Source organism: Heterocephalus glaber, unplaced genomic scaffold (assembly GCF_053883595.1).
Source record: "Heterocephalus glaber isolate CG9 unplaced genomic scaffold, H.glaber_assembly_v1.0 deba00001481, whole genome shotgun sequence".
NCBI lineage: Eukaryota > Metazoa > Chordata > Mammalia > Rodentia > Bathyergidae > Heterocephalus > Heterocephalus glaber.
Window position 1 is genome coordinate 20,394,463 of NW_028258317.1, and position 25,352 is coordinate 20,419,814.

Genomic DNA, 25,352 nt, shown 5'->3' on the forward strand with positions numbered 1-25,352 from the left:
GTACCTTAGCCCACCAGTCAAAAGAGGAAGTTTTTGACCATGTAAGTTTTTCAGAGGAAGTGTGGTGGCAACCAAAGCCTTCTAAGAGAGTCAAAACAGTAAATGAGGTCAGAGGCAGGCTTGGCTCATATATTTTTGGTTTCAGGCATACCTTGGGATCATAGGGGGACAGCATGACCTTTATTGGTTAGTTTCCTGATGTTTTGACCTAGCTGTCTTTGCTCTGGCTGGCTTACCAGTCCTTGCCCCCACTCATTCTTATTTCTTTGTCCTCACTCTGCTTCCTCCTCAGATGTGCATAAGATGGAGAAAAATAATTTGGAGACACTTTGGAACTATTTAATAAATAAAACTCTTTGGTGGTCTGAGGACACCACAAAAAAGCACTGAGATATTAAGGATACAATGGACCAGGAAACATTATGTACTGCAAACATGTGCTAATAGAAAAAATTAAGATGAAATAAATCTTGACTTTAAATTTACTAAGGTGGCCTTAAAATTTATCAATTATTCTAAATTTTCGGACCTCTTTTCTCAATGTGTATCTCAATCCACTGAAATATATGGGCTCTATGCTTTGTTTTAAAAATATTTCTGAAAGTAAAGTTATACTGAGAAACACAGATGGAATTTTTAAATTAATAACAACAAAACATCTTCCAATAGCTATTTCTAGTTTTATACAACTTTTTCATTTCATAAACTTTGAAAAAATTCCACTTCTCTGGATGAATTAACTGTGAGTTAAAGAATTGGTCAATCAGAGTTATACTTTGGCAATGGACAAAAAATTGCTTTCCAAGGAAATGTCAGAGTTTCCCTCAGTTTTTTGCACCACATCTCATTGTTTAGAGAAAGCACAAGAAAAAAATGCCTGTTATGTTTTTAAACCTATCAAATGCTTTCTCTATAAGGCAGTCTCTTCTCCTATAAGAAAGTCTCTTCCATACTAACTCAAAGTAACCTAGTCTGCACTCTCAAGTATACGTAAGATAATTTCAGGCTGTACATGATTTCATGTACCTTTCTTTTTGTCAATGTACTATTATAGAAAGATGAGTTAGGTAAAAATATTATAGGTGGTCAGATAGGGGTAGGTCCTTGAGAGAGTCAGGATAAAGGTGAAACACACCACAGCTGTGGCTGGAGATATATCTATTAGAAATGGGGCTTCAAAATAAAGACAAGGTGACCATACCTGTATATGTCCTCAAAGAACAAACACAGGGACTAATGAAGTCTAGATAGACTTCAGCCACCCCAGTGGGTGACCAGAGACCTCTGGACCCACCATTTCTTAGGAGAAGTCTTTGTTCTTTCTATACAAGCTTGTTACGTGACTTGTTTCCCAATTGCACCACTATTACCTAAGTGACTATACTTGTAATCTTATTGGTTGACCTTGGCTGTATCCACGTGGGTTTTGCTCTATAAAACTGTAAAGTGGTGTACCCGAGCTACCCACTTGGGTCCCCCTCTTCCCCCCAGGAGCTTTCTATCAATAAAAATCTTTGTACTCATAACCTCCATTGTTCCTAGAATTAATTCTTTAATTTTCAGTATATTATACAGCTAACAGGTTGGGAGATATAATATTTCATATTCCACCTCTGGTATTATTTCCTGTGTCCTTATTACAAAGTTTTAATCCCTATAAATTCGCATGCATTTTACTAATTAGTAGGGGAAATTGTCTTATTTTTTTCCTGAAAGTCAGCTATTATCATTCATTATTCTCACAGACTTATTTTATAAGTTTTAATGAAAGATAGAAGGTTCTAGTAAAGAGTTTTCATTTCTTATTGTATACCTCTTAAAATATTGAAATTACATATTTTCTGAAGGATATGCTTTACTTTTTATAGATTAGAATATTTTCTGAATCTTATTTTTAAAATTATTTTTATGGTCTTAAAATTGGAGGAGCTTATACCCTATGAACAAAAATACAGACAGGTTAAGTGAATGACAGACACTTTATCATAAAGTGATATATGAAGTGTGCAATGGAAAGAAAAGTAGGGAATAGAGTTTGGGCAGTCTAATGTAGAGATGTTCTGAACACAGACCATTTGGCTTCTAATCCCAGCTAAGACCTGGAAGACCTACAGTAAATTTCATATCTTCTCCTCTGTAACAATGGGATAATAATAGTACTTACTTCATAAAGCTGCTATGTTCTCGCTGTAATACCTCAATACAGAAAGCCTCATTAAATATACTTCTTTCTAAGCTGGTGATAAATCAGTAAGATGTTTTAGAAGGGAATGTCATTACTTAAGCATCTTATGGAATTCTCACTCTAGATGAAGCATGAAGAATGTACAGAGTGTGGGAGACAGATTGAAAACAAAGACTTTAGTACACTGATGGTGAACCTTTTAGAGCTTTCAGTGATAACAAACAGCCAGCTATGGTTCCCTTGCCATAGGTTTGCCACCACTGCTTTAGTATAACGACCTGATTTCATGTGTAGAGTGTTGGGGAAATATTAAAAACAAAACATATTTTCCAACCCAGGAATCCTTCCCATAAAGGTAACAGAGAAAGAAAACACTGATATTATTGAACAGGCATTCAATCAAAATATGTGTATCATATGCAATGCACTGAGGGACTGCACAAAGCAAGGAATCTTCCTTTTTATTTAACCAGGGAGATGCAACCCATTACATGCTTGTTTTCAAGATAAAGAATAACTAGTCCTCAGGTAAAAGGACTTAAGAGCATTATTTGTCACACATAGTTATTCTAACTTTGCCATGGTAATTAGGACAACTGTTTGTGTTAGCTAATTGATGTTATCTAGAAGAAAAACAAGCTTCTCATACCTTTATGACAGACAGGAGGTAGTTGTGTAACATGGAACAAGGCATCTACTGAAATACTGCTCCTCCTCTCCCACAGAAACTTAGAGAGAGTGGTTGTCTCTCTTCTCTGCATGTCAAAGAGATTGGAGAAAGACACCCTGGGGTCACAAAGGAAATAAAGCATCCACCTAGCCCAAAAGAAGATTATGTATGGGTCTATGTCCCACCAGATTGGGCTGCCCCATGGAGACACCACACAGCCCCTGTACCTTGTCCCCATGGCTCTCCCATAAAGATCCTAGGCTTTGAGGAAAAGTCTAAATTCATATACCAGCAATAATTTTCTAAAACTATTCCCTATAAATTTAGATCCCATTTATTTCTATATGGAACTTGTAGAGTATCATCTTTAGGATTGTTTATTCTGAGTGGTAAATTATTTTTACATAAAATAATTATTGTTCCTCCTGTTGAGCAATTATTTCTGTGTGTAGATACTAGTGAGTTTTCCGAAGATCCTTAGGGTTTATGAAATAATAAAATTGTATTATAAGCAATTTCCCGATACTCAGTTTAAATAAACAGGCACATCTAATTGTGTGGCCACTGTAGTTTTTTAAATTAAATTCATTTTTAACTGAAACATTAAAACATAAAAATGTATGTATTAATGGTGAGACCAGAAAATTAAGGGATAAAGGGCAAAGGCCTGAGCTAACTAAATAAACAGAGTGAGCTAAAGCAAGGGAAAATAAGTCTTGAGGAAAGCTGGAGTTGCAAAAGAGAAAGAACTGATGAAATCCCTGGTGACAAGAAGCCTGGCAAGTAGTGGCAAATGTGCAGTTTTGCATGTTCTCTGCCCCTTTGTCCCACACATTATACAGTATAAACTTCTAGACTCAGGTGCTTCTTTGGCATTCTCTTGCTCCCCTTATCTACTGGACACTTTTCTCTGCTCTTTCTAATAAACTACATACCCACTCACTCCCACTGCTTGCTGTTGTATTAGAACCCAAATGGAGCTGCTTACAATGGGGTAGAATGAAATATTTTATTACAGGTATACATCATATGATGTTTAAATCACATTAAACATATCTCCTCAAATGTTTATATCTTTATGGTAGAAACATTCAAAATTCTTCTAGCTTTTGAAAATAAAAATATATTGTTATTGATAAATACCCTATTGTACAATAGCACACCAATGACACACCAACTTCATTATCATCCATCTATCTATCTACCTACCTATCTCCATTAGCAGAACTGCTGGATTATATGGTGTTTCCATTTTTAAGAGTTTGAGGAACCTCCATACTGTTTTCCATATGGCTGTACAAATTTTTATTCCCACCAACAGTGTGCAAGTGTTACTTTTTCTTCACATCCTCACTACCACTTGTTTGCTTTAATCTTTTGATAAGATGAAATGGAGGAAAGTGGTATCCCATTGTGGTTTTACTTGCATTTTTCTGATGATTAGTGAAGTTGAATAAATTTTCCTATTTGCCATTTATACATCTTCTTTTGAGAAATGTCTACTAGATGTATTGATTCAGTTACTTGATTTTTGCTATTAAGCTTTTGGACTTTATTTCAAGAAAATTGCTACTGGTTTTCTTCCAAATCCTTGAATCTGTTTTTCATCTCAAAGCACTTAAAAAAGCTCCTGAGATGGTCATAAAGTCTTTTTAAAAGGAGCAATGGAGGCACCAAGAGACTTAGTGAAGTAGTAATAGGAGCAATATCAGCCCTAACTTAAATGACACATATGGCACACATCTTTCAGATCTAAGTTGAAATGTAATTTTTTAAATGAAGGATTCCACTTGTTCACAAACCTGTAAGCAATGTCAGTTTTATGTGCTCATAATACTGATGGTTTTGAAATACTCACATTTCATCAAGGAATTACAAGTATCATGACTTTCTTCCAGAGACTCTACATCTCCTAAGGTTATATCTCCAAAGTTTTGTTGTTATTCCTGTGACTCCAGCATTTGGTATACTGCCTGGTGGTTAGCACACTGAAATGGAATAGTGAAGCACAACCACAGTGGTTCAAAGATTCCAAATTATACTGCATTATCTTTTCCCCACAACACAGTCCGCTAATCACAATTAGCTTCACGACCCTTAGAATGTATGACCTGGGAAATCACAGAGTTTGCTTTTAACTTTGGATGACTTTTACTCCTCTGAGGTAAATAATCTTACAATCCCTTTTATCAAAGGCTGGTTCAGTCAGGAGCTATAATTTATGTATCAAGGACCAATGGTCACCCTCTCATCTCTGAAACACTCACAGCTGATCAGAAAAGTGCTAGGGGGAGAGCCTGACCGTACCCTTGTGACGTCATCGCTGCCTTTTGGTAAAGCAACAAAACCTCCTGCCAGACTTTGTCATATGGAGTTATATGCACATAAATTTACAGTCATTAAATTCATTTTCTATCACTGTGTAAATAACACAGGTCAGAGAGATTAATTGGCTTCTTTTTTAAGAAAACCCATAGACACATGCGGGGTGCAGCTTTGTGTTGATGGAAGCCAGAACATGGCGGCGTCTGCAGTCTGTCCCGCTGCTGGCAGAGTTGGGACACAAGGGCTGCTGCTCACCGGCCGCTCGCCGGGCCTGCTCGCCTTCCTTGCGGGGCACTGCGACCTTCGTACAGGCTGTGCAGGCCATGCCAGAGACACAGGTCAGTGTGCTGGACAATGGGCTGTGCATGGGCTGGAGCACTGGGTCCACCCAGCCCACCTACGCAGTGGAGTGTGGATTGATGCTGGTAGTGTCGTGGTGGCAAACTTACAGTCCACAGTATGGCAGCTCTTAGTGGTATAGGAAGATCAGGCTAGGAAGAATCGAGAACGCACCCAGAGGTTGGAGGCAAGTGGACTTTTACGCCAGTGGACTGGTCGGGGATTTCTCCACAAAACCATCAGTCCAGAACTGGCAGTGAACTGGGTTTATATAGATCAAGGAAAGAGGCGCAGGGATACAGCAAGGCACTTAGCATGAGTTTACTGGTTGAGGAAGTTACATTTAGTTTACATGATTGGATAGAAAAGTACCCAGGAGTTTATCTCCTTTGCATATGCGGGAAAGTAGGGATTACATCATCTTGAGATACAGACACTTATTGAGAACAAAAGACAATGAAGGAGGACAGGCCCAGGCAAGCCTCAAACCTGTCTTGGCTGTGGGAGGGGTTATGAGCTGAGAGCAGTTCTTTGTCAGTTAGGTCAGCTAGCCACAGGAAAAACTTTTTGCTCAGAAATTGTTTTTCCAGCTCAGTAGACGTTATGAGACTGAGAAAAACAGTGAGGCAGGCTACATCGTGGAGCATTTGGCTTTCAAGGGAACAAAGAATCAGCCTGGTAATAGCCTTGAGAAGTAGGTAGAGAACATGGGGGCCCATCTTAATGCCTATAGTACTCAGGAACACAGCCTACTATATGAAGGCACTGTCCAAAGACCTGCCAAAAGTTATGGAACTTCTGGCTGACATGGTGCAGAATTGCAGCCTGGATGACACAGATTGGAAAGAAACGAGATGTGATCCTGCAGGAGATGCAGGAAAACAATGCCTCTATGCAAGATGTGGACTTTGACTACCTGCATGCCACAGCATTCCAGGGCACACCTCTTACCCAGGCTGTGGAGGGGCCCAGTTAGAATGTCAGGAAGCTGTCTCCAGTAGACTTGATGGAATACCTCAGCAGGCATTACAAAGACCCATGCATGGTGCTGGCAACAGCTGATGGGGTGGAGCACCGGCACCTCCTAGACCTTGCCAAGAAGCACTTCAGCAGTGTCTCTTTGACATACCCAGAGGACACTGTGCCTGCTCTAACTCCATGCAGCTTCACTGGGAGTGAGATCTGCCACTGAGATGATGCGCTGCCTTTGTCCCATGTGGCCATTGCAGTAGAAGGACCTGGCTGGGCCAACCCAGACAACGTAGCTCTCCAAGTGGCCAATGCCATCTTTGGCCATTATGACTGCACTTAAGGTGGTGGCATGCACCTGTCCAGCCTACTAGCTTCAGTAGCAGCAGCAAGAAGGTGTGCCAGAGTTTTCAGACCTTCAACATCTGCTACACAGGAACTAGTTTGCTGGGGGCACACTTTGTCTGGGACCCCATGAGCATTGATGGCATGATGTTCTTCCTGCAAGGCCAGTGGATGCACCTGTGCACCAGTGCCATGGAGAGGTGACCCGGTACAAAAACATCCTCAGAAATGCTCTGGTGTCTCATCTGGACGGCCCCACTCCTGTGTGTGAGGACACTGGATGAAACCTCCTGACCTATGGCTGCCGCATTCCCCTGGCCGAATGGGACAGCTGGATTGTGGAGGTGGGTGCCCATGTGGTGCATGAGGTCTGCTCCAAATACTTCTATGACCAGTGTCTGGCAGTGGCCGAGTTTGACCCCATTGAACAGCTTGCAGACTATAGATGGATCCATAGCTGCACTTTTAGGCAGGAAGCTCATTCAGGCAAGAGGGTGAAGCTGAAGCTCCCGGCCCCCAACACAAATATACCACTCTGGCTCCTCTGACTGCAGCAGAGTACCACCAATAAAGTATTCTGTTGAGAAAAAGTAAGTAAAAAAATATAAAGAAAACCCATAGATGAATAGTTTGTGTTTGTTAATTTATAGTATAATAGCAATTCAGGATTGACAAAAACAAAAACAAAAATAGAACCTTTCCTTTTGCTTTGCACAAACAAGAGCAGTTAATAAAATAGCTGAGATTCAAAGTAGGCAAATATAAACAGCAATAAGTAAGAAGACAACTGGAAAGTTACCCAAGTACGGGAATTCAGAATTGTATTCCACACTGTGATGGAAATGGAGGAACTTAAAATAGTGATGGAAAGGAATCCATTGAAAATATGAAATCCCCAGTGAAGCCAGTCTCAAGAGACTTACTAGATTGAGGACAGCTCAGGGAAAGAACTGGGTGTTATTCCTGTGTGTTCCTCACTGCTTCCCATCCCTATCCCCAAAGTAGATACTCCATAAATGGTGTTTGGCTGAATTCTTCTCTGTCAATTAGTTGGAAGTACTTTTACAGTTGGTAGTAGTTTTACGTCTGATATGCATTACTCTTTATTACTTACCAATTTATAATATAGCCTCTTGTTTGTGCTTCCTGCCCTCAATGAAACTGTTCTCAGATCTTCCAACTGCTTCACAACTAAATTTATAGTCATTATTTTATTTTTAAAATAAATGTATTTTATTTAATGTATTAGTCACTTTTTCATTACTGGGACAAAATACTGAACACCTGCAACTTTAAAAAAGGAGAGTTTATTTTAGTTCACTGTTTTAGTGTATTTAATCTAACCCACTTGGCTGGTTCCAAGGCAGAAAGGGCATGGTAAAAGGGCATGGCAAGGAAAATCTGCTAAACCCATCGTTGTCAAGAAACAAAAAGAGGAAGATCTAAAGACAATAATATATACTAGGTCATGCCCCTAGTTACCTACCTTTTCTGACTAGGACTCACCTCTTCTGACCAGGCCCTTCCTCCTAACAGCACATGTAGCTGTGAACTTGTCCAGGGATTAATCCACTGATGAGTATAGCCTCCCGCCGCCCCCAGTAATCCAGTCACCTTCCAAAAGCCCCACCTCTGAACACATGAGACTTCTGGGAGTATTTTAGATCTAAACTATAACATTTAATAAATAAATTTAAATCATGTGAATTGAATTTTTCTTTTATTTTGCCTTATTATACTATTTAACTTTTGAGTACCATGATTTCCTAAACCTTTCTTCTTCCATTGACTTCCAGTGCATTGTATTACCTGAAATTCTATGCATGCCCAACTCTCTCCCTGGCTCTTCTTATTTCTAGTACATCCCAGATTTGCACATTCTCTAAGCTCATGCTCTTTACTTCCTCTGTATGTTTTCAGAGAGAGAGAGAGAGAGAGAGAGAGAGAGAGAGATTGATTTTAAATCTTCATCCATGTGTCTATTTCTTAGGAACATTTTGTAGAAAACAAATTACTAGGTAGAAGAGTATATCTTCTACCTATATTTTACACATCTCTTGATTCACATTGCAAATTTCTTGCTAGGGAGGTTATACTAGCTTACTTTCTATTTTCAGTTCATGGGATACCCCCTTTGCTATTCGCACATCAATTTGAATAATAGCTTTAAAATATTTACTAATTTGATGGATGAAATTAATATCATAATGGTTTTGGTTAGTCAAGCATGTCTTAATACCACATCCTCTAAGTTGTCCCATGCTTTCTCCCCTTTTCATGTTGGGGATCTTGGAATGAAAACTAGAGAGAGAAAATGCCAAGAGCCTGCAAAAGGACAATTTTTAGAGCTGATTTGGTTGACAAATAGTTTCATACTTCTGGGGATTATGACTCTCTTCAGTGACCTATTTAAGTCTGTGAATCTTGAAATAGGCAGACAGGCATGGGTCAGTATTTCCTAATCTTTTTTGGAACTTTGACTTGATCTAGTTCAGAAAAAGGTGTGTGGGATGGAGTATTTAAAAAGGTATTGCTAATTATTTTTCCATTAATAATGCAGTAGATCAAAACTCTGCCTTGATTTTGGTAATGTTTCCCACAGTTAATATACAGGACTACTGTGTTTTTCTGTAAATTTTTATACCTTCATATAAGTTGGAATTCAGCATAACAAGCATAAACAATATCTTATGAAACTCTGTAGAGAATTCTTTTAGGTCCTTTAGTTTACTTAATAATATCACTAATAGAAAAATTTTGTGCAAGATGTAATCATCTTAGTAAATGTTATGAAGATAAGCCCCACACTCTGTTTTCAAGTAGACCATTTTGCCATTTAAAGGGGTAAAAATAAAGCTATCCTAGTGCTAAGTGCCATTAGGTACAGTACAGATGAAGAAAATGAATGAAAATTATAAGAATCATTAGAAAGGAAAATTCATAATCAGATAGATGTAACAAAGTTTCACAAATAATATGATGTTTGATATAAAACTAAAAAGATGGACAGGGTTTTCCCAAGTAGAATGAAAATCTGGTTTGGGGAGCTGAGATAGTAATTTTCATTGAGTAAGCTGTACAGGAGAAAAGATTATAAATGATTGGAGGATTTCAGCTTCCCTAAGACTGATACATTCATATTCAAATATTGGATGCTAAATGTCAAGGTGATGAGATTGTATTACATCCAGTTGCCATTAGGGGCTATTGAGAGTTCCTGAATGAGGAAAAGATCGGATGCTAAGTTTTATTGTGAAGTGGTATTTTGTAGCAATGTGAAAGTCCAGATCAGAAGGAAGAATGGGAGTATAACGTCCCAATACAAGGCTATGCCATTAGTCTAGGAAGAGGGTAAAGTATATTTGAATTAGGTTGCCAGGAATAAGAAGAAAAATGAGCAAAGAGATGCAGAAAGTTCTGGTAGAAGAAAAACCCAGTGACTTAATGCTTATCTGAATGTGGGAGAAAGGTTAGGTTTAAGGTACAAGTGTATGGAAGACTATCAAATTTATTATTATTATTATTTTATTTTATTTTTTTGGTACCAGGGATTGAACTTGGGACCTTGCGCTTTCAAGGGAGGCACCAGAACCACTGAGCTAAATCCCTGGCCCATATTATTGTATTTTTAAATAAACAATGAAAGCAGAAGACAGAAATCATATAGGAAGAGAAGCAAGTATGGATTTAAACATACCGTTTTTAATCTGTCAGTTTTTATGCATTTATTTGCCAGGTAGGGAATGGAAAATGAAGGTTTAGAAGTTAGAAGAGGAGCAAAAATTAGATATGTTTGGGAGAAATTAGTATGATTGATCATTAGAAGCTCACATGACCCACACTGAGTGAATTAGATTCCTTTCCTAGAAACACAAGAGAGAACAGCTAGTCCTATTTGTGGCACAAGGGCTTCTGATGGCCACAGTCCTTGCAAAGTGGAGCATACTGGTGTGAGAGAATGATGTCTACATACACACAGAGGAATGGAGATGAGGGACTGAAAGAAGGAGTCTTAGTGACACTTCAGTCCCTAACAAATGGCCATGTCCCCCTCCATAGTTACTTAAGCCTTTTCACAAATTCATCTCTTTGAAGAGAATTACTAAATTAGTTTGAAAAAATTGCTATAATTTGTACCCCAATATCTTATTCAAAGTATCCCAAAGTATCTTGTCTATTATAACATTAAAAAATCAAAAGTGATCTGTTGTTTAATTCCAATTTTAAATGGGTTACAGAATTTATTATCTTATTCATTTAACACTTATTAAGTGTCTTTTCGTTCCTGGCACTGTGATCATCTCTGAAGACAAATTTTATTGAATTGAAAGAGAACGGAACAAAGAAGGGAGTTTTGAAGTAAGTCTGGTGCAATAGTAAAGACAGTCTCTAATTTATGAATGGGCAGAATTCCAAATGCCTTTTTGTAAAATGGCTTGTTGGCAGCTGGACTAGATTACTTTACAAAAACCTCATTGTCAATGGTGGCTATATGCCCAGAATGGTTTGAAAAGCCAATTCTCTATAAAATATACAATAAGTTCCTGACGTATGGATGAGCTCCATTCCAGGAGAACATTCATAAGTCAGACTTGTTCCTAAGTCTTATACACTTCTGACACAAATATATGATTTCAAACATAAAAAACCAAACACACAAAATACAGTAAGTTCCCAACTGTACTGTACTGCTGTACACTATTGCACTGTACAGTAAGCACACAGCAGCACAGCTGTGACAATGTCCTGCAGATCTAAGAGCTGCTTCTGTGATTTGTTTGCACCTACAAAATGTTCATAATAAAAGGCGCATTTTTATATGTGAAAGTTCGAGACTGGAATGTTCATAAGTCGGAGACTTACTGTATCTAACTGGATATGTGAACAACACTTTGACCATGTGTAGCATGTTTCCCTAGAAAGCTCAGACTGGCGAGCACCCTAGGGCAGCAAGAATAGATTGCACTTTGGTGGGTCCCTGTGAGCTGGAAAAGAGCTGTGACAATTTTATTGTTTAGAATGAGGTTTTAAAAAACTGTTAATGTGAGAGAGAAGATTAAGGTATCTTAGTGGTGGCAGAGAGCTCCCTGGAAACCCTCATTGGGACAAGAAGGGGAAATTCATGCACTTGTGCTCCAAGTGACAGTTCTGTAAAACATATTTGTAAGTCAGTCTTTTCAGTATAAGGTACATACATAAAATAGGCAAATTCTACTATCTCTGCAATAAGGACAAACATATCATGATAATGTAATTGCAGAGTTTTGTATTCTAAAATAAAATATAGATGAAAAAGGTAAAAATTATACATATGCACTCAAATGTTATTTCATGTGGGGATTCCTGAACAAATTTAACAAATCTTTAAGTACCACCCATTCTTTTTCATGAGCTCAACACAATTCCAAGCCCTAAAGATATGGAAGTAAAAAAAGGTGGCAAATCGTAATCTAATTACAGAACAAATGATTCATTAAAATAATGAGTATATTTTGCTCTTTATTTATATTTTGAGTTCTCATATAAGAGAAACCATGTGATATTTAATCTTGTGTGTCTTTATTTATTTCACTTAACATAATAGAAAGTAGGGAGATAGACCTTTCTCAGTGGGATCCAGAGATGGGGGAGGGGGTGAGAAGGAAAGGATGGGATGAAAAAAGGAAATAAGATTTGTTATGTCCATGTACCAACTCCCACAAGGAATGTAAACATCATTCATGGCAAGCACATACAAAAAATGAAAAAGGATCAAGAAATGGATGGGGGAGGGAGGGATGGTGGGAAAAGGGATGAAAAAAGAATTAAGATGTATAATGTACATGTACCAACTCACCACAAGCAATGTACATTGTGTACTACAAACATGTGCTAATAAAGAAAATAATCTGAAAAAAACTAAAACATACAACATTATAAGGGCTAAGAAGCCATTTCCACAGGTGGGTTCTTTCAAAACACCCTTATTTTTCTCCATAGCACTTATTACCACTAGACACAAAGTATATATGCACTTCCTATTTATTTGCACATCTTCACTTGAATATATGTCCCATAAGGTCAGAGCTAAAAATGAACTCAGGCCCGCCCAGCTATTTAGAGCAAAAGGTATGCAGAATGAGTGTTATTTACATGACTGTCAAGAGGGACATGGAAAAGAACACCTCACATAGCTTGACTGTCAATGTCCATATGGAAGAGTGATAAAATAACAACAGGAACAATTGTAACAACAACAGCAGTAGTAAATAGTAACAGGGAACATTGCTCCAAGGCTAATGGTATATAAAATACTGCTATCAGCACTTTGAATATATCAACATAGCCAACATTTACAAGCCTGTGTTTTGGTACAATTGTGGCCTTATTTTGTAACAAGAGGACACTGAAATACAGAGAGACAATAAATAACTTGCGAAGAGTTACATGGCTAGTATAAAAACAGCATCTAAGATTTAACTCAGATGGTCTGGAGAAAGGAAGATTAGGTTAACAGACAGACACCAGATCAAAGAGCCTTTGAATGTTATGCTAAGATATCTGGTTTTTGCTTGGAGACAATGGGGGAACCACTGATGAAGAATTTTTCCAAGGGATCTACTTGATCAGATTTGGATGTTAGTAAGTGTTCTGGAGCAGAACAGGAAGATAGACTTGAGAGAGTAGAATAAAAATAGGTAGAACAAAAAAGAGGTATGGTCGCAGCTCATGAGTGAAGCAATGATTGTAAATTAGGTTTGTGGTGAAAGGAGTTAAGATGAAAAGAAAGAGTTAAAATTACTGAGTAGACATAAACCACAAGGAAGGTGAAATATCTTGTCAGATTACACTCTTAATAGCAAAGTTTAAGGCTGTCCATTTCACTGCCACCTCAGCAACACTGAATTATACTGTAAGTTTTAATCTTTCCAGTTCTATAAATGAATATGTACATCGATGTTATTTCTGATATTTTTGAAGTAGTGGAGAATTGAATTTAGGGCTTTGCACTAAAATACTTCTCCTGTGTTTTTTATTTTTTTGTTTTGAGAAATATTTCTGCTAAGTTACTCAGACAGACCTTGAATTTGAGAGCCTCTTGCTTCAGCCTCCAGAATAGTTGGGATAACAGGAATGCACTATCATTCTTGGCTCTATTTCTGATTTCATTTCTTGGTTTTCCAGTGTTATGGTTTGGATCTTAAACAGGGATGAAGACTTGTGCTGAAGGCTTGGTTGTCAGCCTGTGACACCATTTGGAGGTGGTGGAGGATCTTTTAGGAGGTAGAGTCTAGTAGATAGAAGTTAGGCCATGAGGGGAGGGTTTGCCTGTGGAAGGGATATTGGGAGCCTTGGCTATATGCTTCCTGGCTGCCATAAATAAACAGATTGTCTTTACCATGCATTACCTGTCTTTATATTCTGCTTTACCACAGCTCCCCAAAGAATTGAGCCAAGTATGTTTATGGGATTTCAATTGGGATTGCATTGAATTTATATAGCAGTTTTTGAAGTATGACCATTTTTACTATGTTGATTCTTCCTACCAGGAGCAAGGCATGTCTTTCCATTTTCTGATATCTTCTTTAATCTCTTTTTTCAGAGTGCTATAATTTTCAGAGTAGAGGTCTTTGACTTCTTTTGTTAAGTTGATAACCTCCCTTAATTTTGATAGATAATTTTGCAGGGTACCTCAATCTGGGTTGGAGTTTGTTTTCCTTTAGTGCTTGAAATACATCACTCCTCATTCTTCTTGCCTTGTGGGTTTGTGTTGAGAAGTCTGCTGTGATTCTGATGGGCTTTCCTTTGTATGTGATTTGTTTCTTTTCTCTAACTGCTTGTAGAATTTTTATTCTTCTGTTGGGTTTGTGGAATCTTAATTTTTATATGCCTATGTGTAGATATTTTTTGATTACAGCTAGTTGGAGTCCTATATGCCTCACTTATCTCTATGTCAAGTTCTTTTCCCCTATTTGGGAAGTTTTCTGCCATCACTTCTGTGAACAGTTTTTTTTTAATGTCCTTTGGACTCTCTCCTGTTTCTTCTTTGACTCCAATCAGTCTTATGTTATTCTTCTTTCCATCATCTAGCAGCTGCTGGATTGATTTCTTGTGGTCCCTTACTACTTTTAAGAAATTTTTCTTTTACTGGTCACTAATTGCAATCCTTTCTTCTATATCTGAAATTCTATCCTCGCATTGGCTCATTCTGCTGCATAAACTTTCTTTTTTTTTTCTTCTTATTTATTTATTTTTTATTTTTTTCCCATTAAGTTTACTGGTACCTTTTTGGTATAAAATACAGTTACATTCATCATTGGGATCTTGTACCTTTACATGAGTCTCTTGGTTCTTATTTTTTTCCCCTTCCCTTGCCCTCCCTTCACCCCCTCCACCCTTCCCTATTTACAAAGATCTTCTTTTCATTTTTTTTCCTCTTCTCATATTTTTTCTTTTCCCTTTATACCTTTCCCCTACCCTCACAATTCCCCTGCTCTTTTAGACCTTTTATTCCTGTTATGCAATATCAGTTATACAGTTTTTAAATTACAATATTAAGATCTAGGAGACATTAACACAGATTTTACAGAATTTAAAAGGATATAGAAAGTATATTACAAAAATCTGTTTTGAAATAATTTGACAACTTCTAAGAAGTACCTTGGAAGACAAATTAATGAAACTAACTCTGGAGGAAATATAAAATTTGAATAGCACCTATTAAAGAAAGTATATTCCTAGCTTGAAAACCTACCTATATGACAACAGCAGGCTCAGAAACATTTTAACTGATAAATTATATCAAACAATTAAAGCAGAAAAAAGAAGGAACACTTCCCCCCTCATTTTAGGAACTCAGCAATGTTCTAATCCTAAAACTGTATAAAGATAATAGAAGAAAAAAGTATGAACATAGATAGAAATTTGTTTAACAAAACAAACTATTGGAAGTCAGATCTGGAAGGATATAGAAAGAGATTTTGTTATAGGGATGGCAGTGTTGGTTCAGCATGGAAGATCCACTCCCAAAAGTCATCATTTTAACAGAGGAACAGCAAAAGCTATATGATCCTGTCACTAGTTGGAGAAAAAGTATTGGACTAAATTCTACAGCTGTTCACGGTAAAAGCTACCAGGAGACTAGAAGTAGAACAGAACCTTCTCAGCAGATTAAAGACATGTACTCCATACTTCCAGCGAGAATGTCTTATATAAATGGAGAAGATACAATGCTTTCTCCTTAAGGTGGGGAACAAGGGCAGATATGCTTACTCTTTATCTGTCCATTAAACTTTGAAACCTAGTCCCCACCAAAATAGTCTGGCAATAAAATGACACAACTAGGATAGGTTTGGCATGGCAGAAGCAAAATCTTTATATGTAGATGAAATGATCATCTACAGAGAAAATACTAAGAAATCTCTAGGAGCCCCTAGAACTTCTACTTGAATTTAGCAGGATTAGAAAACACAAGGTATATATAAAAATTCAGGTCTGTGTATACTTGCTATAAATGAAGAATTGGATATTGAAATTTAAAAGTTATGTAGGAGTACAAAGGACCTAGAAAAGTTAAAAACAAAAACAAAAACAAAAAAGTGTTGGAAGACCTTTAATACCTAATTTTAAGACTTCTTCTAAAGCTACAGTAATCAAGGCAGTGTTGGTGTAAGGAAAGACATATAGATCATTGGAATAAAACAGAGAATCTAGAAATAGAACCACACATATATGGTCCACTGAGTTTTGAAAGATTATTTAACATTATTATTTTGTAGAATATAAACTCAATTCAAGAGCCGAGGAAGAGATAGTGTTTTCAGCAAATGGCACTAGAACACCTGGTATCCATATACAAAAAATTAACCTCAACCCTTTTTTCCATACATGAAAATAACTTGAAGAGATCTATGAACCTAAATAAGAAAGCCTAAAAGTATAAAACTTTAAGAAGAAATTATAAGGGAAAATATTTATGAATTTAGGGTAGGCAAGAACTACCTAGGATACAAAAACATGATGTATAAAAGTAAAAAATTGATAAATGAGATTCCATCAAAATTTAGAGTTTTAAATGACATCATTAAAATGAAAAGTAGTCCTTAAACAGACCATATTTACAATACATATAACCTATGACCAGAATATATAAAGAATTCTTAGAGCTCATTAATAGACAGCTCAATTAAAATGTAGACGCAAGAAGATGATAAATAGCCAGTATAGCACAAGGAATGGTGTGCAACTCTAGAATCAGAAAAATACTAATCAGTACAATAATAAGATTGAATTATATACTTATTAGGGAGATGAAGTCAAAAGTTTTAAAAGCTTTGTCATGACTTTTTCTTTTTGTTGAATTCTCCCCCTTTGCGTTTAATTTGTCATGCCCAATGGATTCATTCTGCTGGGTTTCCTGGGATTGTGATCCTCATTGTCTTTTCCCAGGGTATTGTCTAAAATTTTTTGGAGTGCCGGTTTGGTATTCATGAAGTTCCTGAGGTGCTCTTTATTATGAAAGTATCTTATTTCTCCCTCAATTTTGAAAGATAGTTTTGCAGAGTACATCCATCTGGGTTGGAGGCTGTTTTCCTTTAGGGCTTGAAATACATCACTCCAACTCTTCTTGCCTTGAGGGTTTGCATTGAGAAGTCTGCTGCGATTCTGATGGGCTTTCCTTTATATGTGATTTGTTTCTTTTCTCTCACTGCTTGTAGAATTTTATTCTTCTGTTGGATTTCTGGAATCCTAACTATTTTATGCCTATGTGTAGATTTTTTTTGATTAAGGTTAGCTGGAGTCCTATATGCCTCACTTATCTGTATGTAAAGTTCTTTTCCCCTCCTTGGAAAGTTTTCTGCCATCACTTCTGTGAAGAGTTTTTTGATGTCATCTGCACTCTCTCCTCTTTCTTCATTGACTCCAATCAGTCTTATGTTATTCTTCTTTCCATCGTCTAGCAACTGCTGGATTGATTTCTCATGTTCCCTTACAATTTTAAAGCAATTTTTCTTTTGCTCTTCACTAATTGCAATCTTATTGGCTATATCTGAAATTCTATCCTCACATTGGTTCATTTTGCTGTGCAGACTTTCGATGGAGTTTTTAATCTCTTGGAAATCTGTTTATATCTGTTTTATGGATTCCATTTGTTTCCTATGTTGGGATTCCATCATGTTCCTCACATCCTCTATTTTTTTATCTGTGTCCTCTCTAGATTTATTAATCATGTCTTGCACCATGAGCAAAATCTCTGCTGTTATCTGAGTAATTATTTCTGATTTCATTTTTCCCAGATCCTCTTTTGTTGCCAGTTCAGAGAGTCCAGGTGGTTGAGTATCAGATTGTTCCATCTCATTTCCCTTTGGGGTTGCTGTAGGTGATCCAGAAGTCTGGTTTTGAGACTTGTTTACATGTCTTCTCATTTCCATGGGAGGGGGTGCTTCTGGTGCCCACGTGGCTCACCTTCTCTGCCCTAGGAGCTTGGGATGGCAGCGGGGGAGCTTCCTTCTGGGTGCTGGGACTGGCTCAACTTCTCTGCCCTAGGAGCCTGGGATGGAGGCAGGGGGCTTCTTTCTGGGTGCTGGGACCAGCTGAACTTCTCTGCCCTAGGAGCCTGGGATGGAGCCGGGGAGCTTCCTTCCTGGTGCCTGCTGCATAAACTTTCAATGGAGTTTTTAATCTCGAAATCTATTTGCATCTGTTCTATGGATTCCATTTGTTTCCTATATTGGGATTCCATCACGTTCCTGAGCTCCTCTATTTTTTTATCTTTATGTGCTCTAGATTTATTAATCATGTCTTTCACTATGGGCACTATCTCTGCTGTCATCTGAGAAATTATTTCTGCTTTCATTTTTTCTAGATCCTCTTTTTTTGGCAGTTCAGGGAGTCCAGGTGGTTGAGTATCATATTGTTCCATCTTGTTGCTCTTTGGGGTTGCTTTAGGTGATCTGGAGGTCTGATTCTGAGACTTATTTATGTGTTTTCTCATTTCATCAGATGCAGCCTGCTGTGCCTTTGTTGAGGTGACTTTTTGCTCTCCCAGTGGTCTTGAATTCTTAGGAACCACAGAGCAGTCTTTATGCTGCTGTTCACCAGTACAGCGATTCCTGTGTTCAGAGTGGTGGCCTTCTGGATCCCTGAGCTGATCTGTTGTCTAGGAGGGCTTCTGGCTGGGTTCTGTGCACACTTTGGATGGTATCTAGGTGTGCCTCTTGCAGGGGCCCCTATGTAGCTGTTGTCTGGGAGGGTCTTTGGCTAGGTGCTGTGCACCCCATTTCCTGTTGTCTGCACAGGCTTTGGCTAGGATCACCATGCACTTATCAATGGAATTGGGGCAAGCCTCTGGGTATTGTTTGTGTGCCTGTACAGTTCTTCTCCAGGTGGGTCCCTGGTTGTGGCTGATGGTATGTCGGGTCTCTGGTGGAAGCCCTAGCACCTGTGAAGGTCCTTTATGGGTGGACCCCTGGCCTAGGTGAGCTCATAGGTGCCTCTGGGTTCGGGACAGACCACTGACTGGGATCAGCCTGCAGTTGCTGTGCCGATCTGGGACACACAGCCACTCCCTGGGATCTGCACACACTCATAGATGGAAAAACAAGCTTCTCTTAGCTCAGTAAATTTATCTAGGGCTCTGTGCATCAGTATATATCATACCTCTCCGTCAGTTTACTGGGATAACCCAGTCATGTTTTTCTTAGGGTAATAACAAAGATGCATGAGAATACAAGTTCAATTGCATCCCATGGAAGTGAAAGAAAAGAGCAAATAATTAAATGCATCATAGAAAGGGAATGTATATACAATGCATTGCAATTCTAGAGAATTAAAGTAAAATGAGGGACATAAAGCAGGTTCAGATGTGGGAAGAACATGCAGAAAGATGTACCAAGCAAAAAGGAGAGAAGATTTGAGAATGCATTTTTCAGAGTGTACAATGTGGACTCTAAAGGAGAAGAACGCTTCAGAAGTTTTTTTTGAAAGATTAGTTTTTAGGTAATTTGCTTCCCAAGTTCAAAGGGCATTTTCTAAATTCCTAGATAAATATTAACTAATAAAGATACATCAGTAAGCTGATACATTATCAAAATAGTTTGTACAGGTTTGAAATTTTTAGGCAAGTGTGACAGCTAAATAAGATTTTCAACTCAATTGCCTTGAGAGCTGCCTATGAAATTAGTAAACCGCAGTTCTGGGTTTGGGTGGGTCATTGAGGCATGACCTTAGGGTCTATTTCTGGTCCTTTATTCCTTCCTTTCTGGAACTGTTCTTTTGATCTATTTCCTGGTCACCATGAACTAAACATCTTTGCTTCCCCATGCCCTTCAGTAATGATATTTCTGCCAGCTAACCATGAACTGAACCTTCTGAAATCATAGCCAAATAAACTATTTTCTTAAGTTACGGATGTCAGATATTTTGTCCCAGAAATAGGAAAGCTGACAAATACAGCTGCTATACATGTGATCCCAGGAATGACTGGATTATTTGATCTAACTTGGCTTTCATGCTGGGTGACTCAGGTACTGAAGAGGAAGGTTAGATATGCCCATATGATAGGTTCTACAGATATTACATTAATTATATGCATGTGAATGCTCACCATGGTGTGAACTGTACCCAAGTACTAATTTGAGGATTAAATGCTTTCACCTAGTGAAAAACTATATATTCTCTGAATCAGATTTAATGCAAGACACAGAAATTTACAAGATTGGCCTATAATGCCCCCCTCCGCCCCGGGTCAAATGTAGAAGAATGCAAAAGATCTGTCCATGTGCTAGAGATCCAAAGGATCCTGCCAAAGGGTAGGCACTGGAAGCTAAAGAGTCTGTGCTGACAGGCCACAAGAACAGTGCTGGATGCTGAAGAATCTGTGTTGAAAGCCAGGAGATGATGCCCCAGGCAAAGGTGAAGACCGGAGCTCTTCTGAAGAAAACAAACAGGAAAATCAGGTTAGCAAATCTCTTGCAAGGAAAATCAGCTATAATTTTTACTTCCCATTCTCTATTTATATTGTTTGGGCAACAATTCTCCCTGAAATGAATTTTCCATGCCCAGAACCATGCTGAGTCAATTCAGCTGGGTGATCCCACTAACTTGACAATTAACCACCACACCTGATTTCTAACATAAAACTAAAAATTAAATAGCCTTTATGAAACACTTTTTGATTATTCTTGCTTTAATTTGAAAGGAATCTTACTTTTAAAACCATTTTCTTTCTGTTATTTTAAAGGTAGATAGAAAGTAAAGACCTAGAAAGCTTTAGAATTCCCAAATTTGCAGCCCTAAAACAGCAGACATTCTTCTCTGGAGAAAGTCCTCTAAGGATGATCCTATTTAAGGTCTGTTCATTCCACATATAAATACATTATAGGATGATACAGCCTATTTGCCACTATCAATAAAGAAGTTTAATACTAAGACAATGTGAGGCAAACCTGAAATCTAAATAATTCTTACATTTATTATTTTCTCCTGTGATGGCTGTTAGACCAGGAGGTTGTGATAATAGGAGAACTGTGAGCATGTGTCGCCTGTGCACGATAAATTACAAAATGTCAAAAAGAGAGTCTTCAATTTTTCAAGAGGCCTTAATGATTCCCGAGACATTAGGCTGTAGCATGGATATTGCTGAGAGAATATAAACTCAGTGTTATAGGAAAACAATTGTCTGGGTACAAGGTAGGAAGAAAAGGATCCCAAACATTCACTCTCAGTTATTTGAGTGGTAAATAGAGAATTTAAATTTAAAGGCTTTTTTTCTTCCCCATATCTTTCAATCTGACCAAATATAGCCAAAGGGGGTGAAGAAGGAATGGAAGTGCAGAATTACATTATTTAAATTATATTTATAAAGACCATAGACTTACTTCATCCTTTTATTTTTTCCTGAACAAAAAGGCACAAAAATGATGTCCTAAAGTCATATGCAATCAGTGGAATAAATTAAGCAGTGAATTACAAAAAAATCTAGTCTTTTATTTCAGTTATTCAGATAACATTAAAAATTGTTAATTAGGGGCTAGGGATTTAGCTCAGTGCCACCATGCCTGCCTTGCAAGTGCAACATCCTGAGTTTGATCCCCAGTACCACACACACACATAAACACACACACACAAATAATAATAATAATTAGGTTAACAGTGCATAAATAATGGCAGTTTGTGAAATGTTAATTTTATGTGGCCTCTAAAACAAATTTTCTCATATAAAAGTAATAAAAGAAAGTATTGCACAAATTTTTGGAAAGATATATTAAGATTAAAATCAGAGTTAAAACTTAGAAATAAACAATTAAAAATTACTATGCTGTTTTACTTCTCTTTAAAACTATTATTATTGTATTATAAAAGTGTTAATAGTTTATTATAGACCATTTAGAAAATACCAAAATATAACAGTATAAGTGTCAAAGATATTTATCAGACATAGATAACTATTACCATTTGGAGATACATATATGCGTTTAGCATTTTTATATATTTAAATATGCATTTGTATAAAAAATAAGAATTTATAATATATATTATTTGACTTATTTTGTTGCTTCATTCTGTTAGTAATGCATTCTAAACACTTTATATGTCATTAAATATTGTTTTGCTTCCCCATTTTAATGATCACATAAATTTGCATTCATTCCAGATATCATGTGTGTAATAAATCTTTTAATGAACAATAGTGTGCTGAAGATGAGAAAGCATGCACATTGTTACTTTTAAAGCTCTTTGATGGACATTTCAAATTGTTTTCCCCTGTGATGTACCAAATTCCCCTATTACCTATAGTTTTTGATAGGGCCACTTTTCCACAATTACAACATTATCAGATCTTTCCAGTCTATAAAACTTTTGTCAAACAGGCAGGTAGGAAGTAATAATTCATAATTTTATTCTCATTTATTTAAAAACGTTTTTGACATGTAAGTATTATATTTTATTTAGATGTAGATTGCAGAACTCTGCCCAAAATAAGATATTTGTTTTACAATATGCTAATGTATTCATTTGCTTTGGTTATATTTTCTCCAATTAATATTCATGTTAAAAATAATTTTGAAAATAGAACCCAGGAGATGATGGACATTATGCATGATAGAATAGACTCTTCCTTATGTTTCAGATATCTGAATCACAAATTTATGCAAAAACATTCTGCTTTAAATTCAATGCAATTTTTAATGAATGGGATAATTGACACAAAGAAGAAAAATGTGACAGGAGAATTCGTAAATTAAATTATTACTCAATATTACAAAAGTGTACAAATCAATTCCTGTAGTCTATTTTTATCAAGTTTGGTATTATAAGAATTACTTATTCCTACAAAATTTTTTCTTTAAATTCTGAAAATAGGATTTAAATTTCATAGTCAGTTCATTCTTGCTCAACTCTTAACCTATTTTGATGAAAATTTCTTCAACTTCCAAACACCCCTAGCTTACAGATGCACAAAGATCTGTAATCATACACTGGAATTTAGGGGCCTATATTGGTCCCTCATCCCTTCTTCTGCAGCACTTTTCCCCTGTTGTACATCCTGCCATTTGTGAATTAAACAGCTTTGCTTGACCACCATGACTTTCCTACTTTGGAGCCAGCCAACCATGAAGTGAAAACCTCTGAACCCATGAGCCAAATTAAACCTCTCCTACATTAAGCTTTGAGTGTTGGGTATTATGTCTCAGGGATGAAGGTGTTAATATACTTCTTTTCCTCTATTTTATAATTTTTAAATAATCTATAGTTTTTACACAAAAATCTAGTAAAGCATACTTGAGAATCAATTCAAAATTATTTTTATAATGTCTTAATAAATTTATTCAACACCATTGTCTCAAATCCCTAACAAAATAAAATGATCTCCTAGTAAGCTGTAAAGATGGAAGCTGGTGTCTTCTGGCTATTACTTGTTTGTGTCATGGAACTTTTTCTTTCTGCAATAGATCAAAGAAAAAATTTACCGGATTGAGTTAAACAGTCCAGAAAATTATTTAAGTTATTTAAGACTATTTCAACAGGAATCAATGGTAAGTCTTTAGGGGGAAAAGTGGTCAATGTGACTAGTTCAGTTGTCTTTGCTAGTGGAACTTAGTGAGGTGAGGCTCCTACTCTCTTAGAGCAGTTGAGAGATAGAGGCCCTGTGTTTCAGAGGAATGTTCCTTGGCAAAGATGTTCCTAGTTGGTTTTTTTTCCCCTTCTTTTTATTCATCTAATTTTTATTAGTACATATTTGTGATATATAATATTTATATTCTTTGGGGGGTATATATAAATGTGTATATATATATTATATTAATTATTTTTTAATCTTTTTGTTTTCCATACCCTCTTTCTCACATCTCCTTTCCCATTTCCAAAAAATCAACCTCCTTGTTTCCTACCATCTCTTTTCTATTTTCATCTTTAATGCATTTATAGTTTTGGATTCTCATACAGCCAAAAACCATGTGATATTTAACCTTCTGTATCTGATTTATTTCACTTAATATTGCATTCTCAAGGTCCACTTATAGCCCTACAAATGACTCAAATTTATCCTTTCTTATACCCGAGTAATACTCCATAATGTGTGATATATATATATATAGATAGATAGATAGATAGATAGATAGATATAGTTTTTTTCTTTACACATAATCTGTTGAGAGGCATACAAGCTGCTCCATAGTTTGGCTTTTGAAAATTGTGCTGTTTTAAATGTGGGTATGTATGTAATATCATGCCTTTACCTTTTCTAGGAAGATACTTAGAGGTGGTATAGCTGGGTCAGATGGAATTCCTATTTTTAGTGTTTTGAAGAATCTCTATACTGATTTCCACAGTGGTTGTACCAGTTTACATTCCTGCCAACAATGAAGGAGAGTTCTTCTTTTCCATACAAGCTTTGTAGCTTTGTTGTTTTTTAAGTCCTTGATGATAGTCATACTGAAGAAATCCCAGTGTTATTGTGATTTGCATTTCACTAATGGCTACAGATGGTGAGCATTTTTTCATGTTCTTATTGACCATTTGCACTTCTTTTGATAAGTGGCTATTAATTTCAGTTGTCCATGTTATGTTATGGAATTTTAGAAAAATATAGATATTTAGTGTTTCTGGAATAATTCCTAGTAGTAATTATAAAAAATAGAAAATAGGAAAGAAGATGTCCTTAACATTCTTCTGAGTTTGGAAAAGACAATTGTTTTAGAAATATTGTCTACTCAAAGATGCTTAATGGTAAATACTCTTATAATTTCTACCCCAGGGTTCTATGTGCAGGTTGAGTATTATTTATCTGAAATTCATGGAATTAGAAGTATTTCAATTTTTTTGAACATTTGTAAACCATAATGGGGTATCTTGGTGATGGGACACATGTCATAACAAAAGTTCATTTGTGTAATACATACACCTGATATACACAATTTGAAAATAACAGTATAATATTCTAAATAATTTTGTTCATGAAAAATGTTTCATGTTGTAGAATATTTTACTTGTGGCATCATGTTGGTGCTCAAATTTTCAAATCATTAATGCATTTTA

At 36.7% G+C, this 25,352-nt stretch overlaps 1 pseudogene; it reads left to right on the top strand.

Annotated features, from left to right (window-relative positions):
* The first annotated feature begins 5,373 nt into the window (after nt 1-5,373).
* Nucleotides 5,374-7,420, top strand: LOC101709669 (cytochrome b-c1 complex subunit 1, mitochondrial-like; annotated as a pseudogene).
* Nucleotides 7,421-25,352: the final 17,932 nt, after the last annotated feature.